The sequence below is a fragment of the Salmo trutta genome, chromosome 28, assembly GCF_901001165.1.
Source record: "Salmo trutta chromosome 28, fSalTru1.1, whole genome shotgun sequence".
Lineage (NCBI taxonomy): Eukaryota > Metazoa > Chordata > Actinopteri > Salmoniformes > Salmonidae > Salmo > Salmo trutta.
In genome coordinates, this window is record NC_042984.1 from 35367574 (window position 1) to 35374305 (window position 6732).

Here is a 6732-nt window from a genome sequence, read left to right on the forward strand (position 1 = left end):
GCAGGGCTCTGGCAGTGCTTCTCCTGCTCCTCCTTGCACAAAGGCGGAGGTAGCGGTCCTGCTGCTGGGTTGTTGCCCTCCTACGGCCTCCTCCACATCTCCTGATGTACTGGCCTGTCTCCTGGTAGCGCCTCCATGCTCTGGACACTACGCTGACAGACACAGCAAACCTTCTTGCCACAGCTCGCATTGATGTGCCATCCTGGATGAGCTGCACTACCTGAGCCACTTGTGTGGGTTGTAGACTCCGTCTCATGCTACCACTAGAGTGAAAGCACCGCCAGCATTCAAAAGTGACCAAAACATCAGCCAGGAAGCATAGGAACTGAGAAGTGGTCTGTGGTTACCACCTGCAGAACCACTCCTTTATTGGGGGTGTCTTGCTAATTGCCTATAATTTCCACCTGTTGTCTATTCCATTTGCACAACAGCATGTGAAATTTATTGTCAATCAGTGTTGCTTCCTAAGTGGACAGTTTGATTTCACAGAAGTGTGATTGACTTTGAGTTACATTGTGTTGTTTAAGTGTTCCCTTTATTTTTTTGAGCAGTGTATATACCAGGACATTGTTTCCAAGATCCAGACCTAGCAAGATGAGAGCATGACAAGTTAAGTGCCTAGTCACTTAACCCCTATCTATATGTACATAGCTACCTCAATTACCTCGTACCCCTACCGATACTCCCTGTATATAGCCATCTTATTTTTACTCATTATTGTTACTTGTTATTCACTGGATATTTATTCCTAATGTCACTATTTCTATTTTTTATTACATTTTTTATCTTTAACTCTGCATTGTTGGAAAAGGACCCGTAAGTAAGCATTTCACTGTTAGTCTGCACCTGTTGTTTACGAAGCATGTGACAAATAACTGACTACCTCATGAAGCTGGTTGAGAGAATGCCAAGAGTGTGCAAAGCTGTCATCAAGGCAAAGGGTGGCTAACTTTGAAGAATCTCATATATAAAATATATTTTGATTTGTTTAACACTTTTTTGGTTTTACTACATGATTCCATATGTGTTATTTCATAGTTTTGATGTCTTCACTATTACTCTAGTACATATAACAAAAAACCCTCGAATGAGTAGGTCTGTCCAAACTTTTGACTGGTTCTGTATGTCTACCTAATATATGTTGGACGACATATTTGCACCACTTCTGTAGAATGACTCATATACTACCATCATGGAGTCAAGTATTTGCCAGTAGCGTGTGGTAAGGCCAGCGACCTGGTTGGCAGTGGTATTCACACTTTTTCTGTGAGAGCCCTCCTTTGACATTTGAAAAACTTGGCAGACCTCATCCATGTACAATGATTCCCCACGATGTTCTCATGGCTTCATTTTTTGACCTTCCATCTGTCCTAAAGTGTCATCTCTGCCAACTTTATTATATTTGTGTGTTTTTTTCTTCGTTTTATATTCGGCAGTAATAGGTCCACGCACCGGAAGCAGAGCTTTCAACGAAAATCACAGAAGCGGGGTACGCGCCAACCTTTCCCCATTAAAAACAGTTCAGCCACTCCTGAATTCAAGCAATAACGACATACAGCTTTTGTTGTATTATAACCGTAATTATAGCTCCTGTCCAAATGTCACGAATGATATTCAGGTAACTGCCAAAATAAAGGAAACACCAGCATAAAGTGTCTTAATAGGGCATTGCGCCACTATGAGCCAGCTTCAATGCACCTTGACATAGATTCTACAAGTGTCTGGAACTCTATTGGAGGGATGCAACACCATTCTTCCACGAGAAATTCCATCATTTGGTGTTTTGTTGATGGTGGTGGAAAACGCTATCTCAGCTGAGGCCCCACTCCAGAATCTCCCATAAGTGTTCAATTGAGTTAAGATCTGGTGACTGAGACGGCCATGGCATATGATTTGCATAGTTTTAATGCTCATCAAACCATTCAGTGACAACTTGTGCCCTGTGGATGGGGGCATTTTCATCCTATTGGGGCTTAGCCATGGTAAGCAAAATAATGGCCTGCCCAGCACATGACCCTAAGCATGATGGGATGTTAATTGCTTAATTAACTCAGGAACCACACCTGTGTGGAAGCACCTGCTTTCAATACACTTTGTATCCCTCATTTACTCAAGTGTTTCCATTATTTTTGCAGTTACCTGTATATTCATGTCATAGTCACCAGTGAACTCCATTACACTCAAATGTTACTTCAACTTCAACCAGTGAATGCTAGCGATACTACCGCTCTGTCTTAATGAGTGTTAGCATGCTGGTAAGCACACCCTGCACACTAAAATTTATATTTTAATAGGTATGCAGTAGGTTGATAAAAATATCAACAAAGTTAATGACGAGCTGCAGTAGTTCCGATGTTGTTTTTTTGGTCACTGGTTATTTTGACAAATCACAATTTCGCAGGTGTTAGCATCTTTTGAATTTCGGAAGGGGAAGGGAAATCCGGGCCCCAAACATGCAAAGAGAGAGGGTGGAGCTTCTCGTTCCAGTTCCACTCCTTGTTCTAGCATTTCTTGATCACTTCTCTTAACATGTATGAACCCAGAACTTAATCGAGCAGCTGACCAATTACGCAATACTTTAGTTCCGGGTTAACTGAGATTAGCTAGTGATAGTGATGCACAAGCTAGGCCTATTTGAAACATCACCATCTCCTAGCAGCATTTACCTGACAGTGTCATGCATGCCCCCGCTCCTCCTCTCTGGCGCTCGACCTGACAGTGTCACGCACACCTGTCACCATCATTACGCGCATCAGCGCTCGCTGGACTCACCTGGACTTCACCTGGACTTTTTGTTTTCCCCTGTCCAGATGCTGTCCGTATTCTGTTCCTGTGCGTGTTTCATTAAATGTTCACTCCCTGTACTTGCTTCTCGTCTCTAGCGTCTGTCCTCACAGAATGCTGACAACAATATTTGAAGCATCAGGGAGGGTTTTGTTTTTTGTTGATGACGTCGGGTCCGGGTGCCGCTGCCGTAGGAACCGGGGGTGCCTCAGCTGGCTCATCGGGCTTCCACGCCTTTGCCGACTCGAGAGGTTTCCTTGCCTCGGTTGGCTCGGCTGGCACCCATCCCACGTCATGCCTCAGCCGGGTCGTCGGGCTCCCACGCCCCAGCTGGCTCATCAGGCTCACATCCCACGTCATGCCTCAGCCGGCTCGTCAAGGACCCACGCCTCAGCGGGATCGTCGGGCTCCCACGCCTCCGCCAGCTCATCGGGCTCCCACGCCTTAGCCGGCTTGCCGGGCTTCTACGCCTCAGCCGGCTTGTCCAGCGCCCACATCTCGGCTGGCCCGTCAGGCTCGCCCAGGTAGGACCCCGGGTTGCGTCCCTAGGGGGAGGGGGGTACTGTCACGCCTCTTCCCGCTAATCCTCTCTGGCGCTCGAGGGCGCCAGGCTGCCCATCATTACGCACACCTGTCACCATCATTACGCACATCAGAGCTCGCTGGACTCACCTGGACTCCATTACCTTGTTGATTGCCCCTACTATATCTGTCTGTTCCTCTGTTAGATCCCTGTGTCAGAATTATCGTTTTCATTTTGCCCTGTCCAGATGCTGTCCGTATTCTGTTCCTGTCCGAGTTTCATTAAATGTTCCCTCCCTGTACTTGCTTCTCGTCTCCTGCGTCTTCTCTGACAGACAGATCAATAGCTTGAAAATCCCCCCAAAAGCTTGAAAACCTAAATGAGAACCCATTTGATTTTTGCCCAAAGTTTAGAAAAGAAAACTAAAACTGAACATAATTCAGAATGATTTTTATTGTATTTTAGTTTATTTTGGAGTCGAAGATAATAGTTTCAGAACAGTTTTAGTTTTTGAAACGAGTTAATTATTTTATTTCATTTTACTGAATAGTTTTTTCATGATTAGTTTTGGCTTAAATTTCAGTTTTAGTTTACTATAATAACCTTGCTATCTGGTGCACCCGCACCCCGTAATCCACACGTCTAAAAAAGAATCCCAGGTGGCAATGACCTAGTTAAAATATTTTAAACAGAGGGGCGGCAGGTGACAAGCTTGTGTGTATGACTCATAAGCTGCCTTAATTAATACTACTGAATGACTAGGAACCATCATTTCTGTTCAGGTGTGTATGATATGGAATATTCTCAAGTCATGTGCAAATGCATAGGCTACATGTCATTTGGTGTATGATTGCATGTATAATTGTATTCAAGTGTGTTCCTGAATGTGTATTTGTAAATATTATTTGTGTTCAGGATATTGGTCTTTGTTTTCAAAGGTGTGTGGTATATGTGTACTCATGTTCCGGTGTGTGTATGTAAGGGTGTGTACTGGTGCTCAGATGTAGGCCTATCAGTGATTTATAGATAGACGTGGTATATGAGTTAGTTCATTCAACTGTTTCATGTGATGAGTAACCTTGCCGGAGACCTGAAAACTTGTAATTTTGTGTTTGGGCTGAACGACCTAACGTCTCGGCTTTTGCTTAGCAGGTTATTGCAGTCCGGGACGATACATGGTCAGTAACACTGGTGCCAAGATTGAAGGGAAGAGTGAATGTAGTGGAGCCAGTTCACCAGACGGGCTTCTTCTGACACCATGCCAGAGACCTAAAGAATTGTGTATTGGCTCTCTCAGAGATAATGTCTAAGGTTTAGCTCAGTAGGCAAATGTGGTCTTCAGTCACACAGACAACCAATTTCCAATATCCTGTCAGTTGTGTAATATATGGTAATCTACAGACAAAAGTGGTGGCAATAAGCAGTTCCTCAGTCCCTTTCCTTATGGCCCTGTTAGACAATACTTCAATGATTAGGTTGGTGCAGACAACTGGCCACAAAGCAACGCAACGGCAGAGCCAAGACATGCAAAATCATTAGACACAAAAGCTTGATATAACTTAACAAAAACACAACAAAAATGTTTTACGCAAATCAATAGGAAACTAAAAAAGTTGAGACAAAGTACTACAGTCTCTGCCTGAGGATGAATATGTGCCTGATATAAATGATTGATAATGTTCATAAGACACCATTGTAGTTGATACATTGAAGAGGTGCAAGAAAGGGAAAACCTAGTCAGTTCCACAACTGAACGCATTCAACCGAAATGCCTCTTCCGTATTTAACCCTCTGATTCAGAGAGGTGGGGGGGGGCTGCCTTAATCAAATGCCCAGGGAGCAGTTGTTGTTCAGTGTTCACTGCCTTGCTCAAGGGCAGAATTCCCACCTTAGGGATTTGAACCAGTGACCTTTTAGGTTAACAGCCCATCGCTCTTAACAGTTAGGCTACCTGCTATGTGCACGTTATGCCAGAAGCTTTGGGGTGTTAGGCTGTAGACCTAACCACAGATGCATCCATTTTCTAGTAATTTCTGTATTGTAATTTACTGTTTTCTATGCTGCCAAAGCATTGTATTTTCTGAGATCCAATTTCCATATACATAAAACATGTAATTCATAAAACCATACAACTGTCTTCTGTCTTCTCACAAACTCAGAAGTTCTCAAGCCCTTCATTTTAAACAGTTGAACCGAGTTTTTGCAATGAAATCATACATAGATAGAGCTTCTTCACTCTGACTGCAGGCAATGTACAGTAAGCCATGACTTCTCCAATGATTACAGCGCTCGTGCCTTGTCAATTGATAATGGTTAATTCGTTTCGAATACTGTCTTGTTCATCAAATTAGGCATATCACCATTTAATAAAATACATTCAAGGATTACCTCCTATGTAGGCACAGTTTAGGCTATATTTTATTCAAGAGGTTTGCATATAAATTCTAGTCTCTGGTTTTCTAGTCTATGACTCTTTTTTGCTGTAGGGTTGGTTTCGCCATGACATCAACATGTAAGTGAAGAGAAATACAGTTTACCTTAAGCATTGAATTAGCAATAATACGCAATTATGTTTTGTTTAATAAACAGCATTAGTAGCTACTTATCTGGTTCATAAATCATTTAAATAGGTTTGCTAAATTAATCTAATCACCCAGCCTCGTGAATTATGCGTGGATGCTTAGGATAATGTTGTATTCTTACCTTATGAAAGATTCCACCCGCAGACTATTCCAATCTTTCTGTGATATTACTTTTGCTGTAGTCCACAAAAGTCGTGGTCAGTCCTTACATTCCGAATTGAGGAACGACACGGGCGACTGTTAACATCAATCCAACAGTGTGACTTCGAAAATGAACGGGCAGATTTGAAACAGTATCAGCACAGCTGTACGTGGCCATTATTGTAGCGCGCGTCCTTTGTCCTATTTGGAGAAAACGTATATTTGACGCACACCCACTAATGGAGTGTCATCTCTACAAAAATGAGTAATAAGAAATGATATAGCTCGTCAATTTCCCCATTTAATTAAGGCCACAATGCTCCGTATCACATAGGATGTAGGCCTACTCGCCGCGAAGAGAGGCAGTAACTGAACGATATCTGATTGCGCCGCTGGATGGATGTGGCATGCTTAGTTCCCTGTGGCAGTGGGAGTAAACCGCAATAATAAGAAATTATTTATTGGGACAATATCATTTTCTTGGTCGTCGTCTCCTCTGTGCTTAGCCTATATTTTGAACATCTATACAATACAATATTGATGCGTAATTTCAACTACCCGTTTTTTTTTCGCCTGGTTGAATATTATTATTTGACTCAGAGGAGAAAAGACTCCTAAGATGTATTTTGATCCAGATGTCGTTGCAAAAACATTATAACTATACTGAACAAAAATATAAACGCAACATGCAATTTCAAACAT

General features: G+C 42.7%; 1 protein-coding gene across 2 annotated transcripts in view; it reads right to left on the minus strand.

Moving 5' to 3' along the window:
• The window catches only part of gpr153 (G protein-coupled receptor 153), a 53904-nt gene extending 47434 nt beyond the window's left edge, over nt 1–6470 (minus strand). The window contains exon 1 of one of the 2 annotated variants that reach the window (XM_029719791.1): nt 6011–6470. The gene's annotated coding sequence lies outside the window, so the exon portion shown is untranslated. The remainder of the gene's footprint in view (nt 1–6010) is intronic. The other variant, XM_029719793.1, reaches the window with a different exon arrangement.
• Between the last annotated feature and the right edge of the window lie 262 nt (nt 6471–6732).